The sequence below is a fragment of the Pelodiscus sinensis genome, chromosome 9 (genome assembly GCF_052426305.1).
Source record: "Pelodiscus sinensis isolate ZL-2025 chromosome 9, ASM5242630v1, whole genome shotgun sequence".
Lineage (NCBI taxonomy): Eukaryota > Metazoa > Chordata > Testudines > Trionychidae > Pelodiscus > Pelodiscus sinensis.
In genome coordinates, this window is record NC_143060.1 from 46,882,462 (window position 1) to 46,909,333 (window position 26,872).

Genomic DNA, 26,872 nt, shown 5'->3' on the forward strand with positions numbered 1-26,872 from the left:
GGAAGATGTGTTGAGCTGGACATTTATTTTGCTGGAACAGTTTTCCTTTTGAAAATGCTGTTAAGATACATTTTGACAATTTTCAATGGAAAATTTTCAGAATGATTCTAATCAAAATGGATAATTGCATTTTGATTTTCTCACTTTGTTTAGGCCATCATATTTGCTTTGTTCAAATTTTCTTATCTCACTCCAACTTCTACTGTATCAACACTTTTTTGTAATGTTTAATTTTAATACTATAGCTTTATATATTTTATATAATATTTTATATTGTTTTGATGTTATTGAAAATAAAATAAAATGTTCCATTAAGGCAATTTTGATGTAATTCTGAAATGCAATATTTTGGAATTTTAAATTTATTGTGGAATACAAAATTTTGATATTTTGCCCCCAATTTGGAACAAAGGAGATTTTCAGGCTAGAATTCTTTGCACAATGGAAATTTTATTTCCTTATCTGTTTTAAAGATTAGTATTTTACAGACTGAAGGAGAGATGGGAGAGGGAACGGTTTGATTTTGATATAAAAATGTACTTTGATATATTTACTTAATTTTTAAAAATCAGCACTCTATAGGTATGTGTACACTGCACAGCTATTTTGGGATACTGGAGGTATCCAGAAATACCTATCCCACGTCTACACAAGCTGCATGTTATTTTGAAATATTTTTTGAAATAACCGGCACTCTATTTCAGCATCCTGGTAACACTCATTCCATGAGGGTTAAGAGATGTCTCAAAATAGTGCGTTATTTCAAAATTTGGTGCTGTGTAAATGCACCAAATTTCAAAATAAGCTATTGAGTATCTTATTTTGAGTTTAGGGTGCTGTGTACACTCACCCACTAATATCCTTTTATAAAAATAATACTTGTCCACAATCTCCCTTTCACATAGACTGGTATGAATCAAGAGTTATTCTGCAGAAGTCACTGGTGTTAATGGTTTAAAATGTTGGGAGTGAAAGGAAAATAGCCCCCCCCCCTTTTAATTCCCAGAAATTTGTAAAATATCATGAAATTTTGCAACAAACCCTAATGCTTTGGCAGAAACTAAAACTTTGCTGGGTGTTCTCTTTTATATCAGTGGGATTCACTTACGGAATGCAGGATATTTGAGGGAAATAGGGTGAGTCAAAATGTTTTAAACTAAATAGGTTAAAGTACACTTTATCTCTTCAAATACAAACGTTCATCCATTCTGCCTCTTCCTTACTCTTTTGGTGCTGGTTTCCCCTCCCCCCCGCTCTAGATTCTTTTTCTCTTTTTCAGACCCTCCTCTTTGCCCTCCTTTCCTCTGTCTTCTTCCACAGATGTTAGAGAGGGCTTTGGATTTGGTCTGGGAGGCTGATCCAGTGCAGGGTTGAACACACACTGGAAGATTAACCCTTTGAATGGTTTATCCTAACTACCACTTCCACTAAAAACATTTTCTTTAGTTTTTTTTTCAATCTGTATCATTGGATCTGTACCAGATCCAAACTGTAATGTCACATTTGTGCATGGTAGTGGTTTGATCCATCACTGTATTACTTTTTTGGATCTACCACTGTATTACTTTTATTACTTGGGTTGCCTCCAACTTTGGTGACTTACACTGCCGTCACCGCTTGTTCATTTCATTACCTCTTCTAACACATATATGTTGTTTCAAAAAACGTACAACCCACAAGGTTGCTAAGATCCCTAAATGCCTCAGACTATGTTAGATTTTCACAAGCAACAGTAAGTACATCACAGATCCTCACCTATGCATGTTCCACAGGGAAACAATACAAAGAAAATGTTTCTTTCCTTGTGCCCATATGCTGTGCAGTACAGCCCTTTCAGCCTACCTCCAGGGGTTCAACTATTGCACATGAAGATTCTGTTCTGCCAAAATGGATTTTCTATGACTTTCACTGTGGGGCTTTATAATACATTCGTAAAGCATTTGAGGCTAATCCTGATCCTATTGGCAAACATCAGCATTGTCAATGTCTCTAACTGCCCACTTCACACGTGAGAGAACCACATTGATAACTTTCCCCAGGAATACACGTTTAACTCTTGTGGTTGGGTTTCTTGGGTGGGGCTGTAATATCTTGAGGAAGTGCCTTTGATATCTGTAAAACAATCTGATAGATTTTGAGTGTTATACAAATAACTACCATAGTTCAAACATAGTTTACCTTTATCAAGCCACCCAGCCTCACCATGGGCATCCTGATAATACCCGCAACTCTTTTTTTTGGTCAGACTTCATTGGACAGATGAATTTAGTAAAGTTGAGCCTTCTGTGAAAGACCCCCCCCAAGCTCAAGGGATCTCTGAGGCCTGTTTGGGTTTCCATAAAAAGAGAGAAAAAGACATGGCACATGTGTAAATCTGCAGCTTTCTGCATGTGGCTATTTAAAGAATCTTCCTTAAAGAAAAGAGGCCAAGTGGTTTGAGCATGAATCAGGTGTTCCTTGTTTTATCTTGTTTGATCTGATGATGTTGAAAGCTGGTTGCTGATTGGTGGTACTTTGTATGGCGCTTTAAGCCCACATTGCTTTTACACCATTGTTCTGATTAGCTCCTTGGAGAATTTGGAAAGATATGATTCAGCCCTAGAGTCACTAAAATATACAAAAGCCCTATTGTCCTAACAGGTTGTTGAGGGGTTGTAATGATGACTTTCCTATTTGCAGTTTTCTAAACCTTTTAACAGGGCAGACACTTTCAAAATGGCATCTCCAGACCAGTCAAGCCCTTAATACAGACCAAACAAGGATTATTTTCTGTATTACAGCAGAGTGACTCTGGGCCCAATCCTGCACACTATGAATACATCACTGGACATAGCCTACATTTCTCCACTTTTTGCTTCTTATTTCCAGGAATGAGATGTATGGCTCTCCCGCAGGTTGCTACTTCTGCTGCTTCATGCATTCATTGGTATTCACTAAGACATGTTTCATCATCATCATCATCATCATCACCATCATCAACAACAAACATGGGCTCAATGCCCGTTGGTGTCCGATACCTCCCTCACTATTTCCTTCCATCTTTCCCTGGACAATGTGTAGTGGCTTAGTTTCTGTAGACTAGCTCCGCACCAATCTACTGTATCATCTACCCATTCTATGTGGGGTCTGCCTCTCCTATTCGGACCATCTATTATGCCGAATACCAGGGTCTTAACTTTTCGCTTCTCATTCATTCTGCAGATATGCCCAAATAACTGTAACTTCCATTGTTTAACCTTCGGCAGTAGGTTCTTTTTCGGCTGTATCTTCCTGTACAATTCCTCATCGGTGATCTTCTGCATCTGTCCTATTCTCAGTATCTTTCTATAACAACTCCTCTTGAATGCCAATATCCTTCTCTTCGAATCTTTCGTTATTACCTATGTTTCACTGCACTTATCTTCTCATTGTGTCTCAATGGTCTACACCTAAAGCCACACAATTTTTATGTGAGGCATGATGGCATTAATTTAATTAAACTGGGGCAATTTTTTGTGTTGATGTTTCCATTGGTAATTTAAGAGTCAAGTTAAACCCACAAAAGCCATGTTAACTGATGGAAGCAATACACTGTTGTACAGGTTTCACTAACTCAACATCTCACCTTCAGATGAGCAGATGAGCCCATGTTGTTCACTGAGTTGGTATGGGGGAATGCACTGAAACATGAGGCCTCAATCCCTGCCATGAGAACATAAAGTTTTTTGAAAGTGAAATGCAATGGTTTTGAATAGTTTAATTAAGATATTTTCCCCCATTGAAATCATGATTGAGTGTCCAACTGAAATTTAGCAGGTATCCAATTAGTATGAAATTTTGTCTTGTTGAAGGGCCCGAAGACAAAATGTTAAATACCAGTTAGTTGACTAGTTGATTAACCTCATGAATTCTTATTGGTTCCTCAACTATTCTATAGTACCCATGGGCGGGGCTGGCAGCCTGTGCACTTTGGCCCCACTCCTGAGGAGCCCTTTGCCACTATGTGCTGCCGTATGAGAGGCAGCAGTGTGGGGTGCCAGGTGGGAGCTGGTCTGTGAGGGGAGCCGGTTTAAAAACCAGCTCCCCATACAGGCTGGCTGCCTGCTTCCCTGAACTGCTGCCTCTGATACAGAGACAGCAGCACAGGGTAGCAGCAGCCTCTGTCTGGGCAGGGGCGGGAGGGAGGTGGGTGCAGGTCTGAGGGTATGTCTACACTACCACCCTAGTTCAAACTAGGGTGGTAATGTAGGCAACTGGAGTTGCAAATGAAGCCCGGGATTTGAATTTCCCGGGCTTCATTTGCATAAAGCCGGGCGCCGCCATTTTTAAATGTCTGTTTGTGCGGACTCCATGCTGCACGGCTACATGCGGCATGGACTAGGTAGTTCGGACTAGGCTTCCTAGTCCGAACTACCTAGTCCGTGCCGTGTGTAGCCGCGCGGCACGGAGTCCGCACTAGCGGACATTTAAAAATGGCAGCGCCCGGCTTTATGCAAATGAAGCCCAGGAAACTCAAATCCCGGGCTTCATTTGCAACTCCGGTTGCCTACATTACCACCCTAGTTCGAACTAGGGTGGTAGTGTAGACATACCCTGAGCTCCCAGACCTGGCACAAGCTGAAACTGAGCCAATCTGCCTGCCCGCCTAACTCCTAATGCACTTTAAATGCAGAACTGCAGAAGGGGTAGTCCTGGACAGGGTGCAAGCGGGGCCTGAGCCTGGCTGCTGGCCAGCCTGCTAAAATTTTTTACTGGCGGTGGCGGGAGGGGAGATGCATGGAGTCTATAGCATTAACCTATAAGCTTTTACTTATTAGTTAATCGACTACACTATTACATCCCTTTTATAAACCTGCACCTCAGCAACCTAGGATAACAGCACAGTGCTTCTCTGAGCATAGGACAAAAACATAATTTCACAGTCTCAGGGCACAAACTTGCCCCCAGAGGTGTATGCTGCCAGCAGCAACAGGTCTTGGGAAGAAGCAATGAGAGTTCTTTTGTCTTTTGAAGCAGCTGGAACATGTGCTGTAGAAATATTGCCCCATTGTCTTCCTTTAGCCATCTCCCTCTGTGCTGTCAGGATGGTTCCTGGACACTTCCGTCCCCCACTACTTTACTTTCCCTTCTCCCCTTTGAGTTGAGGCAGGCTTTCACTCTGAAATATTTAGTTTCAACTGGCACATTCTGATGCTGAGGAAAAAAAATGCGTTGCCCCTGTTGTTGGAAAGAATGAGTGGTCACTGAACAAGTACATAAAGGATTCAGACCCATTAATCTCAATGGGGAGGAACCATCTTGTTAGTAGGGTTTCCTGTACATCTGCTTTAAAGTAAAGGTCAGCTCATCTCAGTCAAGGAAACTGCAACACGAAAGGCTTTCAGTGAAGACATGTAATTTAGACTAGCAAAGATTTCATCATGAATGCCTAAAATTCCATTTGTGTTTGCAACCATTTTTGTTGACACATTGCAGGCAAACTGTAGTCACAACCTTGTTATCTAAAGGAGCTCGTGTGCTGCATTACCAGTCTAGGCACAATGGGCCGCCTGAAGGGGAAGGCTTTCAACTTCCTTTTTGAAGTGCTTTTATTTTGTGATGTCAGTGAAAATTGCCATAGCTGCTTTGCAAAAGAGTTGTCTGTGCAGTTTAATTGTGTGCTCCAATTGACGTTTTTAATGGGAAAACCCACTCCCCAAACAATGCACAACTTGAAGATGTAGTGTTGCTGTTATCTTAAGTGTTGTCTAGTGATTTGTCTGTTTGCTCTTTCTTAGTAAGGCAGATAACAGGGGACTAGTCCAACAGAAGTTCTAGATGCTGTTACTCCAAACCTAAGATTCTAAAGAAAACCCTATGAGTATATTATGCAAAGTGAATACCAGTAGAACTGTCTCACGTAATGTCACATCTACAACACTCGTCCCCAAAGCTGTATTTCTTAGGTGAAATTACACTGCTTGAAATAGTTTGAAGCTCCTTACAAGATCCACTGTATTTCAGAGAAGAGGAGATTTCCTATGCTGGATCATAGGGATGTTGTAAAGCTGTATAAACTGCAAATGTGCAAGGTTCTTGATAAATCAGTGGAACTCCATTAAAGTTAATATTAAGCTATCCCGATTTACACCAGCCCAAAGTTACACTGGTCCACAGTCAATAAAAAGGTTCAAGATTCTGGATAACACGTACTATAAAAACAAAGTATTTTTACACACGCAATGGAAATCAGGAAAAAGCAGCTTTGCATACCAACAGGTAAACACTGTTTGAAACAAATTCTTCATTATAGTTCTAAGTAGAAAAAACTTAACTTCAGGCTCCTCCAGAGTAGCCTCTTCTCAGAATGTCTTTCTTTATTAATAATTGCATATTTAGTCATACATATACGCAGATGTTGTTTGTCAGTTTCTTATACACACAAGCAAAAAAAGTTGATTTTGTTACTTGTTTCCCCTCCTTCCATTAAGCAAAATCACACAGATCTTGAAATTCCACTTGTTAGCTCTTAGTCATGATTAGAATTTTTCTGCAAACTTGGAGTGAGCTGGCAAAGGGATTTTGGAGATGTTCAGGTTCAAGTAATGGTAAAAATGTTAAAACATTTAATAAATGCTTTTTTGGCTCATCACATGTTCAAAATGGCTTTGTCAGGAAACTCCCATTTTATTTTATTTTATTTTATTTTATTTTATTTTGTTGGTCTTGCCAAAGTGATGTCTTCCCCTAATATTTTTCTTTCTTGAGAGGAGAGTAGTGATTGGTTATGGAATTACTTAGATTTTAACTGAGCCTCCCATGTATTACATGTTTTAAGGATAGCTTTATTGCTCACTATGACCACACACACACACACCAACAAGGAGATGAAGTCATCCACACAATCTTAATTCTGCTCCAGTTGGTACATTGTTGTCTTAGGGTATGTCTACACTTGCACCCTCTTTCGAGAGAAGGATGCAAATGAAGCCATTCGAAATTGCAAATGAAGCCAGGATTTAAATATCCTGTGCTTCATTTGCATAATCATGTTATGGTGCTATTTTGAAATAACAGACACTGTTAAGACACAGTTATTTCGAGAGAAAACCCTTCTCTCAAAATAACTGGTAAACCTCATTGTATGAGGGAAAAGGATTATTTCAAGAGAAGGGTTTTAACAGCGTCTTAACAGCGTCTGTTATTTCAAAATAGCGCTATTTCAAAATAGTGCCATAACACGGTTATGCAAACAAAGCACAGGATATTTAAATCCCGACTTCATTTTCAATTTCAAATGTCTTCATTTGCATCCCTCTCTCGAAAGAGGGTGCAAGTGTAGACATATCCTTAGTTCTTTGAGAAAATGACAATGGTTTCTCAGGGTGCGTCTACACTGCATGGTTTTTCTGGAATAACGGCCATTATTCCGGAAAAATAATACTAATGTGCACACAGCAATTGTATTATTTCAAAAGAAAATCAAAATAATGGAGGGCTTTTTCTGACATTGGTAAACCTCATTCCATGAGGAATAATGCCACTTCCGAAAAAGCTCTTTCGGAAGAGAATGCTCCACTGCTCCTATGTCAAAATAGCTCCTCACCAGGCCCATTCTAAAATTATTTCTCCCCAGTCCCTCCTGGGGCTCTATATCAAGATAGCATGTCCACATTAGGAGAACCTGCTTCGTACTAATTTGGAGGCTTCCCTGTAGTGTGGACGCTTTATTTCAAAATAAGCTATTCCGGAAGATATGTTCTGGAATAGCTTTTTCCAAAATAAGCTTGTAATGTAGATGTACTGAAAGGAAAAAATGGCTCTTCAGTTAAGGTACAGACTATTGACTCTGCCGGACAGAGTTCATTCCTGAGTCTGCCATAGATTTCTTCTGAGACTTTGGGATGTCTTTTATACTATCAGTACCTCAGATTCCCTTTTGACGATGGGGACAATAATATTTCCTTTGTTTAGCTTGTCCAATTAGACTGTAATCTCTCTGCAGCAAAGGCTGCTTCTTACTACATTTTTGTAAATTTTCTACCCAAAAGCAGCCCCAGTCTTAAGTGAGGCTTCTAAGTGCTATTGTTAAACAAAGAATTAATACCAGTAAGTTTTTATTCAGCTGAAGCAAATGATAGATTCTTTCAGCTTTAACTCCAGGTTAACTAAATATTTTGCCTGGGTATTTATTTTAATTTGGGAAACTCAGCCAGGGTGCTTGGGAATCAGGAACGACATGAATTTGAACAGGCAAACAGTGAATGACTGGCACTGAGCATAAGTAACATGTTTGCGAGGTTTTCAGATGCCATTAGTTTAAAAAAATACTTATGCCAGTATTTCTGAAATAGTAGCTTTTGTGGGACAGGGGTCTGTCCTTTTGAATATTCTTGAATAAAGCATAAGGTAATCTCTCTTATAGTATTACGCATGTGCATCCCATGGTGAAAAAAGTGTGTTCGTGGGCACTGAAGAAAAAATTCTTCCCTCGTTACACCACTGAAACACTATTAAAGTTGATGGAGTGAAACAGAGTCTCACCAGTGCAAATGAGAGCAGAATTCATCCTAGTGCATACATTTGCCATTTTGCATAGTAATGCTCACTGTGCTGAAAAGTGCCCGTGTTTGCAAGTATGTGTCTGGATAGTGTACATTTCCAGTTTTAATTTTTGAGTCATATGTAAGAGAATCCTGGGAACAGTGTGTACTGTCAGCAGGCGTTATCTTTTTGATGAATCAGACACATTGTTTGTACCTCTGCATTTGATAGACATGTTGTAATAAGGTCTTGAACTGCTTACTGTGTCTTTATGTACCTTCCCTCTCAGCAGTTGTAGCTATTGTGCTGCTTGACCTATATTAATGGTACTACAAACAACAAGTTTAACCATTAACTTGTGAGCCATGTTTAAATAGATTCTGTCCAGAGATGAGAATTATAAATATAAGAAGGTAAAAATTAGGGGTCAAATTTGTCTGAAGAATTTCAGTAAACTGGGATGAAGTCAGGGTAAGAATCTTTGAAGACCCAGGAATAAAACTGGATATTATGCCTTAATATCACAGCATCAGATATCACAGCTTGGGTGACACTTTAATGCCGTTCCAAGAGGTACTGAATATGATACACTTGTTCTTTGATGTAAAAACATGAACTGGGCTGTATTTCTATGCTCTGTCATTTAAAATAGGTGTACAGTAGTTGTATTTTACAAACATTGCACGCACATTTGCTTCTATTGAAGCCAATGGTAAACCCAAATTGGGGAGGATTAATTCTAAATACTCGTCTCATATGCTACATATCCCCTGGATGGATGTGAAAAGTAGTATTCATTGACTCCTCATCATTCTAAACATGGAAGTATTTATTTTTTCACTTGGTGCAAATAAAAGGATATGTTGAATTTACTAGTAGAAGCATGATCCTGTAAATGTGCTTCACTTTAATGACCAGGAGAAGTTCAACTAAGCCAAAGCAATCTCAATTTTTATTTAAATTTTTGTGGGAAATGTTTTGAGGTATATTCCCAACTTGAACTTTTAATTGCTCATGTAATGGCACATTTTCTCATACTAGCCCCTGCAAACAGCCTTCAGTTTCTCTAGTTCACTGATCCCTTAGTCAGATTTGTTTTGTTAGCAATTTGAAAATTTTCTGGTTTGTATGTAACTATTTGTGTATTTAAAAGGTTCCATTTTGTTTTTTTCCCAGTTACACATGATATTCTCTCCCCCCCCCATATATTTTACTTAATTTGGGAACTCAAGTGCATGTTTTTCTTCTAAATTTTTAATTCAGATTGCAGATGGATTCTCAGAATTAAGTTTTCCTCATAGTTGAATGAATTATGGACCCAATCTCAAGCCCATTGAATTGAAGTAAATGGAATGATTAACTGCGTTTTAATTTGGCTCTATATGGAGTTTTCAAGCATGAGGGAAAGAATCCAATACCAAGAATGATCACCTGCCAGATTCCTCCTTCACCAATATGACTGCTTGGCCTAATGTCCTTTAGTCTTCAAAGCAGCGATTGTATCCCTCCAGCTATTACTTCTCTTTTTTCCTTTGGCATGTCGCCATTTTAGTTAAATACAAAGGAAATACAAAACCTACGTAATGAAAAAGAGTGGTGCTGAGTCATGATGTGAGGTAGTGAATGTCTTTAACCCTAATTGGAGTCAATGACAATGGTGCACGGCCAGAATTGGTGTTTATAGTTGTGGATCCAGATGAGCTAGCCAGACCTATCATTGCAGTTGCTAAACCACATTGTACATTAGCACTTAACACACATAATCAAGCCTTTAAGAACACAATCCAGAGCTCATCAAAGTCAGTGGAAAGACTGCCTTTAATGTCAATGGGCTTCATCTCAGGCAAGAAATGAAGGGCAAATTTACCCCCTCTCCTTAAAAAAAATAAACACGTAGGTTTTGTCCCTCTCTTGCTTTGAGAGAAGGTGCATGTCACTCTTCTAATGATAAACTGTGTATGTCAATCTGCTGATTATATCATTTTCTCCTTCAATCCTTATTCTGGTTTGGTTAGGCTTTAAGTAGAACTTTTATCTTTTTCGCTCTACAGTGGAATCCAGTTAAAGATCAGTGAGTTTAAATATACCTCAGTACCCATGATATCAAAAGTGATTATAGTAATACAATTATAATACTTTGCATTTTGATTGTAGCAATTCAAGAAGCTCTGGCAATATTAATTAAACCTCACAAATGCCTTATAAGAGAAATTGTAGGGTGGGTGTATGACTTACAAACACTTTAAAAAATATGGAAATTGAGTTAGTGACAGAACAAGGAACAGAATCCAGGATTCCTGACTCCTAGGCTTCTGTGCCCACTGGCCAATACTGACTCTTTATTTTGTAAGGAGAAAGCACCATATCTAAATTCATGCTTGAATACAGGGTCATGTTAGTTGAAGGCAGGCAATAGAGAAAATATAGGTACTTGAAAACATTTATTGGGAGCAAATATAATTTCAGCTTGACTGTTCTTGTCCGCAGGGTTTGTTGTTCTTATATCTCCATGCACTTTTCTTTCCTGGTTCTCTTTTGATGCAAACAGTTCTCAGGATGTGTCTACACACAAACTTAAACTGTTCTAGTGAAACTAGTGGAAGCCTCCATGTGTATTTGCACCAGTTTAAACTCTGGTTTAACGTAGTCCTATAAATGTGGAAGACATAAACCAGGTTTGAATCACTCAAAGAGCGCCTAAACACAAAGCTGCACCCTTTTCACTAAAGCAGAGTAAAATCATGTCTTCAGTTAAACCTATGCAATTTGGTGCAGAACCTAGACCTCAGTGCCTCCTTTTCTTTGCTTCACTTTTTTTTTGTTTTGCTTTAGTCTAGTCTTTCAACTCACTGAAAAATGTATGTTAGGTGAGATCATGACCCAAAGGTCTCACTCTGAACATTATATTTGTTCTAGAAGCTATGTTGGCATCTATTGAAAAAGAAAATCAATATTTTCCTCTGTATTGATATGATTTTTATTTTGTTGCGAGTCTAATGGGTGCATCCTGGTTCCTCCTGATGAGAAGGCCTAGTAGATGAGATTTTGAGATGCTTGTTTACAACTCTGGTGAACAGAGAGCTACAGTTTTGCTTTCTGTGCATTCCCACTCAGGGACCATCAGACTCTTAATTGCTCTCATGACATTAGATTGTCTCTTGTTAATGCAAACTTTTCTGACCTGGGAGATTTGTGGGGCTTATGGGTTCAGATGTCCGTGTTCAGCCTTTGACAGCTCAACTCCAGTCAAGCATAGGTTAGATTTGTGGTGCTAGTTATGACTTGCAGAATGCTTGTCTGCCATGTAAAGGATTCTGTAATGAGTTACCAGTGACCTGATATAATGAAGTACAGTTCATTTGTTGTGATTTGCTATTTAAAGAATGCATTCTGTTGCATACCATAACAACTCAACACAGCAGAATCATCCCTTATGGTGTGCCCTATTTGAGCAACCAATTTTAATTTTCTGTGTTAAAAGGTTACTATGGGCGGGCTTGAGACATTTTTGTCTCGTATCAAAGCTGTAAACCTTATCTCGGTAAATAAAATAAAACTGGCTAATGATCACCAGCCTTATTTTCTTTTCTTGCTGGGGATGGGCTTGAAAAAAAGTAATTTCTTTCAGCAGTACTAAAAGCTTCTGAGAGAAAACAGTCTTCATTACAATCCATAAAGATAAGTAACCCTTCTTAGAAAAGCTAACCACTCCTATGTCAGCAATTCATTACAAAACGTGTAAAGAGTGTAGAACCTACATTCCTAGCACTTGCAGAACTCCCATGGAAGGCAGCAAGAGCTATGCCTGACATCAATTTCTTTTGCTTGATTTACCCAAAAATAATAAAAAAATCCAAACTCCCAAGATAATCTTAACATGCTAACGCATTGGCAGAACCATCAGAGAGGAATGGAAACAAGTTGCTGTTGGTATGTGGTTTCCCTGAACTGGAGGTAATCAGCTAGAGGCAGCCACAGTGCGTGTGTGTGTGTGTGTGTGTTTGTGTGTGTGTGTGTGTGTGTGTGTGCATGTGCGTGTGTATGTGTGTGTGTGTGTGTGTACACAAGATTGCAGCTTAGAGGGTAATTCAAATTCCTTAAAAGCATTTTGATGTCACTTTTATTTAGTGCAGACTACAAGCAACAGAGAGCTTAGGAGTGGGGAAATCTATTGTATTGTGGATGGTACAGTCAGAAGCAGGTAGCACAGACAGCCTCATGTTGCAAAAGAAGTAGGTGACGGCACTATTTCTGATACAAGACTAGCAGTAGCAAGTGTAACCTCCCCCTTATACACCCTCCCCCACATTCTGATTCAAAATTAAGTTGTGTCTCCACTGGTTTCAGTAGACTTTGAATCAGGACATATGTGAGCTACCAACAGGATAAGAGAGTGTTAATATGAATATCTTGAATACCTTCCTAGACACTCATCATCTGGAGACTGCTGTTTCAAAGGGGTGAGTCTTGCAAAGATAGACAGACAAGAAAATTAAACCAGCTCTTTCTTCATTTGTGGTGGTAGGCTCATGAGGAACACTGCCAAAAGAGAATAATTCTCATTTGCAACCCTGTGGAAGCAAGGAAATATTGTTTTCCATTATGCTAGGCACTGGACACACACAATAAGTGACAGTCCCTGCCCTGAAAAGGTAACGATAAAAACAGATAACACAGACAAAGGGTGGGAGAAAGTGAATACTCTATGTCCATGTGTTTCAAAAGGAGGTACACAGAAATCCAAGTGTCCTACCCATGGTCCAGCAGCAGAGCTGGGAATAGGACTCAGGTCTCCTGAATCCCAGCCCACTTTCTTACCCACAAGACCATACTTTCCACTGTAGGGATCTGAGGCAGTAGAGCTTTATTTCATAAAAGAAAATCTCCTTTAGGATGCATGCTAAGTACTTGGTTGCTTTTCAAACAATAATACTAAGTAACTCTTCATGAAGCCCTGGCCTACACTAGGGCGTTGTTTCAAACTAACCCCTCCCCCTTTAGGTCAAATTTATAAGTGTGGCGTCCGCACTTCGAAGCCCATTCTTTTGAAATAACGGGCCACTTATTTTGAAATCTGAACTCCTCTTTTCCTTAAGGAATAATGCTAATTTTGAAATAGTTATTTCAAAATAGCGGTAGCATGGACTCTGGTGCTGTTATTTAAATAACTACTCCCCAGAGTAATTCAAACTAATTACTCTCAGTGCTTCATGGGGCTCTAAGTTGAGGTAGCATGTCCACATTAATGTAGCCTATCTCAGACTAACTTTGAGGCTTCCTTGTAGTGGGGACATACTGTTTCTATCTTGTAAAATCAGGAGTCATTAAGTCGAATTTAGTTTTTTGAAATAATTTCCTAGTGTAGACATGCCCAACATGTAGTAGCTCTTAAGTGTTAAAAGCCATGTTTTTATTCCACAGTTTTACAGCAATTTCTATATAAATCCATGATACACCTCCAGATGTAGTCAAAAAAGGACAACAAAATTGATTAGGGGTATGGAACAGCAGTCATATGAGGAGAAATTAATATGACTGAGAAAATAAGATTAAGCTTAGAGAGGAGACTAAAGGGGATATGATAGAGATCTATAAAATCATGGCTGGCGTTGAAAAAGTAAATAAGAAAAAGTTATTTACTTGCTCCCATTATACAAGAACTAGGGGTCACCGAATGAAATTAATAGGTAGCAGGTTTAAAACAAACAAAAGGAAGTTTTTCTTTGCATAATGCACAGTCAGCCTGTAGTATTCCTTGCCAGAGGATGTTGTGAAAGCCAGGTTTTAACAAGGTTCAAAAAAGACTTAGATAAATTAATGGAGGATAGGACGATCAATGGCTATTAGCCAGGACTGGTAGGCATGGTGTTCCTAGCCTCTGTTTATCAGGTGCTGGGACTATGCAACAGGGTAGGGATCTCTTGCTGATTATCTGTTCTATTCATTCCCTCTGGGGCACCTGAGGGAGACAGGATACTTGGGCTAGACAGACCTTTGGTCTGACCCATTATGGCTGTTCTTATGTTCAACTGGTAATTCAGGGGTTTTGTGTCTTCCTCGGAAGCATCTGATAGTGGCCATTAGAGTTAGGATACTGATCCACTGGTTGGATTTATTTGAATACAGTACACACCAACCAACCAACCAACCAGCTAACTAACCAACTGACTGACCGACCGACTGACTGACCAGATACTTTAGCTAGCATAGTATCTCTTAAATTTTTCCAGTGTGAAAAAGGGAAAAGAAAATCCACCAGTAAATTTTCATGTTGACTATGCTGTTCACTTAGGGTATGTCTACACATCAGAGTTAATTCGAAATAACAGCCATTATTTTGAATTAACTTTAATAGCGCCTATGCAGGCAAACCGCTATTTCAAGATAAATTCAAAATAGCAGAGAGCTTATTTCAAATTTGGTAAACCTCATTCCATGAGGAATAATGCCAAATTCGAAATAGCTCATTCGAAATAAGCACTGTGTAGATGCTTATTTCGAAATAGGGGGCCTCAAGCCCTTCCTAGGGAGCCTTGGTGGCCACTCTGGGCACAACCAGGAAAACTCCTCTCCTCTCCCCGAGTCCTGGAGCCCTTAAAGCGGTAGACTCTGGCCACACTGCACGTGCCAGACCCAGGCCTGCCAGCAGTCGCTGCCCCTGAACCAGTGCCCGCAGAATGAGCTGGGAAGCCAGTGCCAGCCAGATGTCCACCGTCCAGTCCCCCAGCTCCCAGGAGCCAGCCAGGGGCCAAAGACGGCGGGCGCCCTCCTGGACTGGTGCGGAGATCATGGACCTCATAGAGGTTTGGGGGGAGGCCTCCAGTGTCCATGATCTCTGCACTAGAAGGAGGAATGCAGCCATGTACGGCCGCATAGCTGTTACCATGGCCAGCAAAGGCCACATGCGTACCCAGGAGCAGGTACACATGAAAATTAAAGAGCTGTGGCATGCGTATGCCAGGGCCACAGGGGCAGCTCCCCTACAGGGGCAGTCACCTGTCCCCATTTTGATGCCCTGGACCGCATAATGGGGGGCAGGACGGTCCGTGCCACCCCGGGGGCAACAATCCAAGAGCAGAGAACCTTGACCAGGTGTGGAGGAGGAGCCGCAGGAGCCGTCACGGAGGGTGCCACCCCACCAGGACCTCTGAGCTGCCCAGCAGCTGAGTCACCAGCGTCATCCAGGGAGGCTACAACATGTGAATGCCAACACTTTCCCCTTCCTGGGAGGGAGACCAGGGACCGCATGCATGGGCCTTGCTTACCACGGATCACGCAGCAACCTGTGCATGTGTGAGCACGTGTCGTGCCACCCCTGGGCAGGTGGCTCCAGCTGCGTAGCACACAGGGGCCTTGGCCTGATAGCCACATGCATATGTGAAGAGACATGAGTGTGAAGAGAGATGACATGCTCCTGACCCCGGGGCTGGACGCAGCAGGACGCCCTCCCTTCACAAGCCCCCTCTACACAGAGGCAGGGGATAACTCCCCCCCCCCACATCAGCTGCACTATACACAGCACAGGGTCATGGGTGCGGTCTCGGGGCAGCTCCCACTCCGGGGGATAGCTGGACATTCCGACCATGGCCTCTGTGCAAGCACAGTGGCTCTCATGGTGCAGGGCATGGTCATCCTCGCCTTGCGGAGGGGGGCTGGGATTCACCCACTGTGTCCCCAGGGATAACTGACCACTTCTCTTGTTTCTCCACAGCTGTACTAGCTGCGTGTGCAGGGTGCACCGCACCACCCCGCCCGGGACATGCTCCCACACCTGACGGCTCCGCAGGTCCACCTGAACAGTTCAGGGGTACCGACAGCAGCACCTGGAGGCACTGCGAGCCCTGCACTGCACCCTCCAGAACTGGGTGCAAGAAGACCTGGAGCTCCGATGGGAGCAGCTTGCCCAGGGCCGTACCATCTGCCAACACCTGCAGGCCCTGGTGCAGAGAGTGCTGCCTCCTGCCGCTCCAGCACCTGCTGCCTCCCCAACTACCGCCCACTCCTTCTCACCCTCCCGCTTCTCCCTCCACTCCCTCCTCAACCTCAACACCCTCCTCCCCATCCTCCCAGGGATGCTGGGGCCCCCACATCCACTGTTCTGGGAGACAGTTGGCCAGGTGAGACCCCCACCATTGAGCTCCCCCTCCCCCTTTTTCCTCTTGCTTCCCCCTTCCAGCTCCCTCCTACCAGGTTTCCCCCTGCCCTCTCCCACCTTCTCTTCTCCCCTCTCCCACCTCCTTTCCCCAGTCTCCCCAGAGTTTCATCCCTCCTCCCTAGTTTTGTTAAATAAAGACAGTTTGTGTTTGTGACAAAATGTGCATTTTATTTGACATCATCGAGGTACACAAGCAATCAGGGAAACCTGAGAACCGGCTGTCCGGGGGCAGAAGGGGCGACCCTTTAAGCCCAGACCTCAGTTAGCCTCAGGCAGCAGCCACACAAGGTAAGTCCTAACCTGGTGCCCTGCCAGAACTGCTTCTGGCCAGCCTTAAATGCGATTCACCGTACACTTAGTGTGGACACGCTATTTCAAAATAGCAAAATGCTATTTTGAAATGCATTTTGTGTATAGATGCGTTATTTCGAAATAAGATATTTTGAAATAATGCTGTAGTGTAGACATACCCTTTGATAAGCTGGCCACCGCCAATATTATAGTTTTAAATCTGAATACACAATAACCTGATTTTGCTTATCAGCATTTCAAGTACAGGCAGTCCCTGGGTTACGTACAAGATAGGGACTGTAGGTTTGTTCTTAAGTTGAATCTGTATGTAAGTCGGAACTGGCGTCCAGATTCAGCCGCTGCTGAAACTGATCAGTTTCAACAGCGGCTGAATCTGGACGCCAGTTCTGACTTACATACAGATTCAACTTAAGAACCCCAGGCATCCCCAAGTCAGCTGCTGCTGAAACTGATCAGCGGCTGATTCCAGGAAGCCCGGGGCAGGGGCTTCCTGTAGTCAGCCACTGGTCAGTTTCAGCAGCGGCTGACTTGGGGACGCCTGGGGCAGAGCAGCTGGCGCCACTGGACCAACCCAGCAGCACCCAAGCTGCTCTGCCCCAGGCGTCCTGATTCAGCCGCTGCTGAATCTGACCAGCAGTGGCTGAATCAGGACGCCTGGGGCAGAACAGCTGGGGTGCTGCCCGGTTGGTCCAGTAGCGCCCAGAGTGGCACTACGGGACCAACTGGCAGCGCCCCAGCTGCTGTACCACAGGTGTCCGGAGCAAAGCCACGGAGCATGGGGGCAGACCAGGGGGACGGGGAGCAAAGCGGCGGAGCACGCGGGCAGTGGACAGCCCAGACGCGTCTGGGCTGTCCGCTGCCCACGTGCTCCGAGGCTTGGCTCTGCTTTGTCCCCCCCATCCCCCTGGTCTGTAGACCAGGGGGAAGGGGGGGGCAAAGCAGAGCCTAGCCGCGGAGCACCCGGGCCGCGTCTGGGCTGCGTCTGGGCTGACAAGCCGCGTCTGGGCTGCGTCTGGGCTGTCAGCTGACTGCGCGCTCCGCGGCTTGGCTCTGCTTTGCTCTGCTTTGCCCCCCCCATCCCCCTGGTCTGCAGACCAGAAGGAGGGGGGGCAAAGCAGAGCCAAGCCTCGGAGCGCGTGGGCAGCGGACAGCCCTGTCCGCTGCCCACGTGTTCCACCGCTTTGCTTCCTCTCCCTGGTCTGCTGGAGACCAGGGAGAGGAACGCCCCGTTCGTAACTGCGGATCCGACATAAGTCGGATCCGCGTAACTCGGGGACTGCCTGTATAGTAAAAAAATATTGTAAGATACTCACGGATTTTAATAGAAATTATTGTCTTCATCAGTTCTGGTGATGAAAGATTGCCTGATACTGTGTTAGTCAGGGAAATATTCAACTATTTTTAGAACAGTAAAATAGTTTTTCCAGCACCACCAAGTCCTGTAGTCATTGGACATAATTGGAAAAAGTCTAAGAATGAGTGAATTTTCTCACTTGTGGGTGATAATGCTTCCTCCCCCCCATCACAGCGTGGTAGTACAATTCTATTTGTAATCTATTTTCTGGTACATTTAGAAAATTTTCTAGTAAGCCACTGGTCGAGTCTAAAGGCAGGCCAAGTGTTATTTTAAATATCTATTTTATACTTTTTTTTTCAAAAGGTAATGGCTCTTGGACATTTCTACTACTGATGACCAGCATGTTCCTATGACCATGCCCCTCCAAGTCTTGGAAGAATTCCTGTTGTCTATTGTATATCACATGCAATGAGTCAAATAAATTGTGTCTCAGAGGGTATGTCTACACTACAAAGTTAGTTCGAACTAACGGACGTTAGTTCGAACTAACTTTAATAGGTGCTACACTAGCGCTCCGCTAGTTCGAATTTGAATCGAACTAGCGGAGCGCTTAGTTCGAACTAGGTAAACCTCATTTTACGAGGACTGACGCCTAGTTCGAACTAGCTAGTTCGAACTAAGGGCTGTGTAGCCCTTTAGTTCGAACTAGTGGGAGGCTAGCCCTCCCCAGGTTTCCCTGGTGGCCACTCTGGCCAACACCAGGGAAACTCTATGCCCCCCTCCCGGCCCCGGACCCCTTAAAGGGGCACGGGCTGGCTACGGTGCCCGTGCCGGGTGCAAGCCTGCCAGCACCCAGCTAGCAGACCCTGCACCTGGCACGGCACAGAGCCACCCACCCGATGCCCCCCAGCCCACCCCCTCTTGCCGGGACCAGGCTGGCGGCTCCCGGGAGCTTGCCCTGGACCGCAAGAGGCGGGCACCTTCCTGGGCTAGTGCGGACATCGTGGACCTCGTCCACGATCTCCGCACTAGGCACAGGAAAGTGGCCGTCTAGGGCAGGAGAGCTGCCAGCCTGGCCACCCAGGACCAGGTGTGCATGAAAATCAAGGGGGTCCACTGAGACCCCCGACACTGAGCCCTGAGCTTACAATGGCCGTCCTGGGTCAGACCAAAGGTCCATCTAGCCCCGTAGCCTGTCTGCCGACAGCGGCCAACCCTAGGGACCCTGGAGGGGATGGACCGAAGACAGTGACCAAGCCATTTGTCTCGTGCCATCCCTCTCCAGCCTTCCACAAACTTTGGGCAGGGACACCACTCCTACCCTCTGGCTAATAGGACTCCATGGACCCAACCTCCATGACTTTATCTCACTTCCCTTTAAACTCTGTTCTAGTTGTAGCCTTCACAGCCTCCTGCAGCAAGGAGTTCCACAGGTTAACTATTTGCTTTGTGAAGAAGAACAACTTTCTCTTACTAGGTTGAAGCCTGCTACCCATTCCTTTCCTTTGGTGTCCTCTAGTCCTTCTTTATGGGAACTCAGGAAGAACTTTTCTGAATGCACCCTCTCCACCCAACCCCTGCTTTTAGAGACCTCTATCCTGTCCCCTCTCCGTCTCCTCTTTTCTAAGCTGAACAGTCCCAGTCTCTGTAGCCTTTCTTCATCTGGGACCTGTTCCCAACCCCTGATCATGTTAGTTGCCCTCCCCTCTCCCAGCCTTTCTCTTCCCCTCTCCCACCTCCTTTTCCCAGTCTCCCCCAGTTTTTTTCAATAAAGACAGAGTCAATGTTGGAAGAAACGTTATCTTTATTTTGTACATCAATAAGAAGGGGGGCTAGGGAAGGGTAAGTGGAAGGAGGTGAGGGAGGAATGGGGTACGAGCCCCCGATGGGGAGGACTGGGCTGGCTCTGCGGGCTTCTGGGGGTGGAAGCTCTCCTGCAGCCCCCCAATTACTCCCTCTCCCCAGATGGCAGCCTGCGGCAAGTGCAGCCGGGCTGATGGCCGAGTGGTGTGATGTGCCCAGTGTGGGCACTCAGGGCACTCCAAGCCAGAACTTCTTTGCAAGCGGGGCACCCCTTAGAACTGTGTGTCCGGGGTGGGGGTCGGGACCCTTTAAGCGCAGCCCTCGGCTAGCCTGAGACAGCATCTCCATGCTCTAAGTCCTCCTTTTATGCCCTGCCGGCACTGCTTCCGGCCATCCTTAAGCCCTGTTCAGAGTCCACTCAATGTGGACTTACTAGTTCGAACTAGCAAAACGCTAGTTCGAACTAGTTTTTAGTTCTAGATGCGTTAGTTCGAACTAGCTTAGTTCGAATTAACTAATTCGAACTAAGTTAGTTTGAACTAGCGCTGTAGTGTAGACGTACCCTATTTCTCTCACCTACTGGGATATAGTCACTTTGTTGCAAAGGCTCCACAGGATTTGTTGTTTGAGTAAACTGCCACCTAATTTCCAATGTAGATTAAAGGCTTTCTGTGGTTTCACAATTTTGCATGATATTGTGTGTATCATACTGAAGACAAGATTACTAAGCAATCCAAATAGTTTCCATTGTGTTGTTTATTTACAGTTTTGGTGTTCAATCTCTGAGGGTATGTCTACACTACAGCGCTAGTTCAAAATAAGCGATACAATTTGAGCTACGCAAATTACATACCTTATTTCGATCTTATTTTGAAATAGACTGCTATTCCACCAAATCCCTTAATCTTTGTGGAACCAGGTTTACCGGGACATAGGAATATCACACCTTTTATTTATTTTATATTTCAAAATAACGGGCGTTCTGTCAAGACACAGAAAATGCTATTTCAAGATACCGAAAGTATCCTGAAATAGTGCCACTGTGTAGATGTACCCTAAATGTTTGCATCATTAACTGTTCACTCACTAAGCAATTTATTTCCAACTTTGGTCTTCTTTTTCTTTGACAATGGAGTCATGATTACTATATGCCTTTATCTATGTTTGTGCAAGAAAATTTAAAGAATAAGACTACAAATGGAGCTTGTAAATTCTCTGATATAAAGCTATCTGGCTCACTGCCTTCTGCATATTACTAGCAATGCCTTCTAAATTCACCCATCCTTGACCAAAGCCTTCAGAATATCACAATTCTTGAGCAAGACTTGACCCAGTAATTCAGAACCCATCCTTTTCAAATTCTGGACATGTCAAATTTTAGACCACCTCATAGTTTGTCTCAAAGTTTATATGTAATAGAGTGAAGAATGAGGTCTGAAGAATCAAAGAATCTTATAATTTGTTACTTTGGGCCCAATCTAATGACCATTGGAGTCAATGAAAATAGTCTTCTGATTTTTGGGTGCAAGAGGCTAGGCCTTTAAGTCCTTGAGGAGGGGAGAGGGGGAAGGAAATTAATTAAGAATTCTTTTCTGACACTTATTAAAAATAGGCACCTCTATTTAAAAAGAGTTTCTTGAACCTTGATTTTGTTTTGTGAGTAGCATGTTAATATTTTATCTTTCAAAGAGTGTTTTCAATACATGTAGAATATCCAAGTCAACTATATTCCTCTTCTTTGGAGCAGACATGAGTCTACTATTCAACATTAAAACAGGAAAGGTAATGTGGTGCATCATTCTGGATGGGAAGTGACCAAAGGTATTGTGATAGGATTGTATTTTGAGCAATTGTTGGTGATTTGTTTTTTAGCACACAAAGAAAGTAATAAATCTGTCATCCTGAGAAATCAGGCTGTGACCTAAAGGAAGGAGCAAATTGTGGCTTTTGGTAAAAAGAGTGACCTATCTATGAGGGTCATTTATCATTATAACAAAATTGCTGGTGCTTTTCCAGCTGACCAGGAAGAAAGGCTGCGGTAAGCAAAGAGAAGAGATGCAAGCATCCGAATATTTTTAACTTATCAATATTTTCAAGTATTGCAAGTAGCCAAAAAATGAGAGCACTCAAAGCATGCTGCCCATCTGATCTGTAATGAAATACAAGATTTAATATAATTTAACAATATAATTTATTCTGTGATTACAATAAATACCAGAAATAAGAACTGAAGGCACGTACCATTGTATTATGTTCAAGATGCCTTATGCACTATGTGCAATATATAGTGTATGATGTTAATAGGGACGGGACCAAACCCAAATCAAAAATTTTGAACAACTGCAAATTTAGATCTGAATCTGGAGTAGAGCAGCTCAAGGTCCTCAAAATACTCTGAATGATAGACTTCTTTCTGCTCTTCTACATCATACTTTTTTTTTTTTGCCAGAAAACTACATTCTCAGATTCCTTTCTGTTCGATGTAGGTTCTTACACAGCATCCATTGCCATAGTATGTAATGCACTACTAAGAAGCACTCAAACAACTTGAGTGTCATGTGGGGTATGTCCTCTCAATGTCTCTCCAATGGAAGAAGCATGTGCAGTAGAGTGTCTTGTTCTGGTAGGGTTTTAGAGCTTTTAAAAATTATAAATAGTGCTATGTATTTATGTTAGGGAAATCAAGAACAAAGAAGCTCATGGTGGTCTCCTGGGTCTCTGGGCTCTGCCATCTGGGTTTCTGGCTGGTGCTGGTCTGGAGCTCGTGGTGGAGGTCCTTTTCTGGTGGCCACCACAGACTGAGCTGCTCTACTTCCTTTTATACTGCCCCAGCATTTGGAGCATGGCCAGTCTGGGGCAGGACTTCCTCCATCCACAGGGTTTTAACCCCACCTGATTCAGTGCGGGGTATGCAAACCCCGTCACAGGTTTGTTTAGATTATGAGCAACGTCAGGTAAATCTTCTAGTATAAAATTTACCTTCAATACTCTTCCAGCCGCTTTTCAGTAACACTTGTCTATCCTCTGATAGACAAGTTTTATCAGCACTCATTTTGGATATCCTATACCACTTACAGCTTCACCACTTGTGAATAATGCAATCATCCCAAACTATTGCTGATAAAAGCTTTATGGCACATCATTTGATATTCTCTATAGATTATGCATACAGAAATATTTATACAGTTCTTACAAAATCTAAAGGAATAATAAAATGAGAGATGTATGCATTTTTAAATGGCCTTGACTGAGGTTAGAGGTGGAGTGAGATTACATCCATTATTTAAAAAAAGATATATTGTGTAAATCAGAGAAGGTCTAGTTTATATTGAACTCTTAAAATAAGAAAGCTAACAATTAGTTTCTCTTTTGTCCCAGTCTTCCTTGCTACACCCATTCCCCACTCTGATTAACATTTCAAACCCTGATCTAAACCAGCTTTGATTAATTTAAAAAAAACCCTCCTCCCTTTTCCAGCTTCTTCCAGTTGCAGAATTTCATCTTTATCTTCATTTCTGATGCAGTTTATGGGAAACATCATGTAAGAAAAGTGAAAGGTAACTCTCTTATAACACAATTCACTATTCTCAGCTGATTGCTTTAGAGGAGACGTCTTTATTAGATTACAACGGTCAATGTCAGAAGCAGTAACTTTATTAGAACATGTGAGTTTAGACTACTGTTTACAATTCTGACCAGCAGTTAATGTCAACTGTAATTATTACAATACTATATGCAATAATTATTAACAAAGCTATTTACATGAAAGTATTTATATCAGGTATTAATGTGAAAGAATGTGATAACTAAATTACAATACATTTGCCTTAAATCAGAGAACATTCTGATGATAAATCTCACAGAAGTTGAGGAGGTAATAGCTTATAATATAAACAGTTTTTAAATTAGAAGAATCCAATCACATATTCAATACAGCCCCAAATCAGCAAAAGCAATTCAGCATGTGCTAAAAGTTAAACAACTGCTTAATTCCCATTGGTATGCTTAAGTATTTTACTGTGTGAGGGCCTAATAGTTGAAGTTCCTGTTTCAGATTAGCGCCACAGGATCATGGGTTTCAGTTAATGTGTCTTGACTGATTTGTGTCAGTCTGGAGAAGTATGAAACAAAATCAGTCCTGCATAGGAGGTGGAGTAGTGCCCTTCAGAGGGCATCAGTGCAAGGATGAATTTAGCTCTGATTGTTTAGCTATAATGGAATCGGATTTGCTCCAATCCCACAGACAGACAAAAATCTACAGGATCTATATAGAGCATTCTTAAAACTGAAATACCCACCTGGAGAAGTGAAAAAAGCAGATTGACAGAGCCAAAAAAGTACCCAGACACAAACACCTTGTGTCTGGTGACAGGCCCAAAAGAGAAAACATCAGAATTCCACTTGCCATCATCTACAGTCCACAATTTAAACACCTCCAACGCATTGTCAAAAATCTATAACCCTTCCTGGAAAATGACCCCTCACTCTCAGAGGCCTTGGGGGAAAGGCCAATTCTCACTTACAGACCCCGCCAACCTAAAACAAATTCTTTCCAGTAACCACGCAATACGGAGACATCATAAGCATCCAGGAACCCACCCCTGTAATCAGTGCCAACTCTGCCCACACATCTATACAAGCATTTTCATCACTGGACCCAACCACATCAGCCACCAAATCAGAGGCTCATTTAACTGCACATCCAGTAATGTGATCTATGCCAGCAAATGCCAGAAATGCCCCACTGCAATGTATATTGGCCAAACTGGACAGCCTCTACGGGAAAGAATTAATGGATACAAATCAGATATCCAAAAAGACAACACACAAAAACCTGTTGGAGAACACTTTAATCTTCCTGGACACTCATTAATGGATCTCCAAGTTGCTGTTTTGTTTTAGACCAATTGCACAAGCCAAATACACAGAGAAGGGTTGGAGCTTAACTTCATTCACAAATTTAATTCTTATGCTAATGGTTTGAATCGTGATATTGGATGGCTCGCACATTATCAACCAACCAAACAATGAAGGTGCTAATAGTTCTTGATGTCTGTGTAGAATCTGGTGTTGGTCATCTTCCTTTCCAAGTGCAAACTAATGGTTCTTATTAGTCTCTTGTAACCATTTAGTCTTTGAGGGTATGTCTACACTACAGTGTTATTTTGAAATATCTTATTTTGAAATAAGTTATTTATAACGCATCTACACACAAAATGCATTTTGAAATAGCATTTTGCTATTTCAAAATAGCGCGTCCACACTGAGTAGACTGTGAATCGCATTTAAGGCTGCCCAGCTTGGGACCATGTTTTGGAGGAGCCCTGTTTGAAGTGCCAGACCCACAAGAGGTTTCACTGTTCTGTCAGGGTACACCAGGTAGGCTTACCACTTTCTGAGTCTGAAGTTCCGGCAGGGCACCAGGTCAGGACTTATTGTGTGGGGCTGCTGCCTGAGGCTAACTGAGGTCTGTGCTTAAACGTTCTCCTCCAACCCCCGGACAGCTGGTTCTCAGGTTTCCCTGCTTGCTTGTCTACCTCGATGACAGACAGGAAAGCATTTTTGTCTCAGCGTGCTCTGGTTGCCCTCACTTGGGACATCACAGCACTCTGCAACATAGAACCAGAGTTGTCCCTGGGCACTCTGGTGCTTCTCTTGGATGCATTGCTGCGAGCTTGGTTCTACTTTCTGCAGGCTGCCATCTGGAAGGTCCATCGGGGGGAGGGAGGGGCTGTCAGTATCCAAGAGGCCCTCTGTGGGAGAGCTTCCACCCTAAGGAGCACTAACAGTCTCCCTGGTCTGCCCCACTGGGGGCTTGTGCCTCATTCCTTCCTCACATCCTTCTACTTACCCCTCCCAACCCCCCTTCCTGATGTACAATAAAATACTCATTTTTTTCATAAACACGAACTGTCTTTATTTAACAAAACTGGGGCGGGAATGAAACTCTGGTGAGACTGGGGAAAGGAGGCAGAAGGAGGGAACTGGAAGGGGGAAGCAAAGAGAAGAAGGGGGAGGGGAAGCTCAGTGGTGGAGGTGTCGCCTGGCCAACTGTCTCCCAGCACCGCAGATGCAGGGCCTTGGTGTCCCTTGGGGGATGGCGAGGGGCTGAAGGGTGGAAAGAGGGTAGAGCGCGTGGAGGGAGAAGCAGGAGGGGGAGAAGGAGTGGGAGGAGGGAGACAGCAGGTGCTGGAGCAGCAAGAGGCAGCACGCTCTGCACCAGGGCCTGCAGGTATTGGCAGATGGCATGGCCCTGGGCAAGCTGTTCCCACCAGAGCTCCAGGTCTTCTTGCACCCAATTCTGGAGGGTGTGGTGCAGGCCTAGCAGGGTCCTCAGGTGTTGCTGTTGGCACCCCTCCACTGAATGGGTGGTCCTGCGGAGCCCTCGGGTGCAGGAGCATGTCCCGGGTGGGGTGGTACGCCTTGCACGCACAGCTGGTGTGGCTGTGGAGAAACAAGAGAAGTGGTCAGTTATTCCTGGGGACACAGTGGGTGAATCCCAGCCCCCCTGTGCAAGGAGAGGATGACTGTTCCCTGCACCATCAGAGTCGACGTGCTTGCACACAGGCTATGTTTGGAATGTCCTGCTATCCCTGGGAATGAGAGCTGCCCTGAGACCACATCCATTCCCCTGTGCTGTGTATAGTGTGGGTGAGGTGGAGGGAGATGTCCCCTGCCTTTGTGTAGAATGGCCTTGTGGAGGGAAGGCATCTTGCTGTGTCCCATCCTGGGGTCAGGATCATGTCATGTTTCTTCACACACGTGTGTGGCTAATAAGCCAAGGCCTCTGTGTGGCACCAGCT